Here is a 345-nt window from a genome sequence, read left to right as displayed (position 1 = left end):
TAATCCTAATCCTAATCCTAATCCTAATCCTAATCCTAATCCTAATCCTAATCCTAATCCTAATCCAAATCCTAATCTAAATCCTAATCCTAATCCTACACCTAATTCTACTCCTACACCTACTCCTACTCCTAATCCTAATCCTAATCCTTGTCGTAATCCTAAGCCTAATCCTAATCCTAATCCTAATCCTATTGCTAATCCTTATCCTAATCCTAATCCTAATCATAATCTTAATCATAATCCTAATCTAATCCTAATCCTAATCCTAATCTAATCCTAATCCTAATCCTAATCCTAATCCTAATCCTAATCCTAATCCTTATCCTAATCCTAATCCTAATC

The sequence above is a fragment of the Lupinus angustifolius genome, chromosome LG15 (genome assembly GCF_001865875.1).
Source record: "Lupinus angustifolius cultivar Tanjil chromosome LG15, LupAngTanjil_v1.0, whole genome shotgun sequence".
NCBI lineage: Eukaryota > Viridiplantae > Streptophyta > Magnoliopsida > Fabales > Fabaceae > Lupinus > Lupinus angustifolius.
This window is presented reverse-complemented; position numbering follows the sequence as displayed.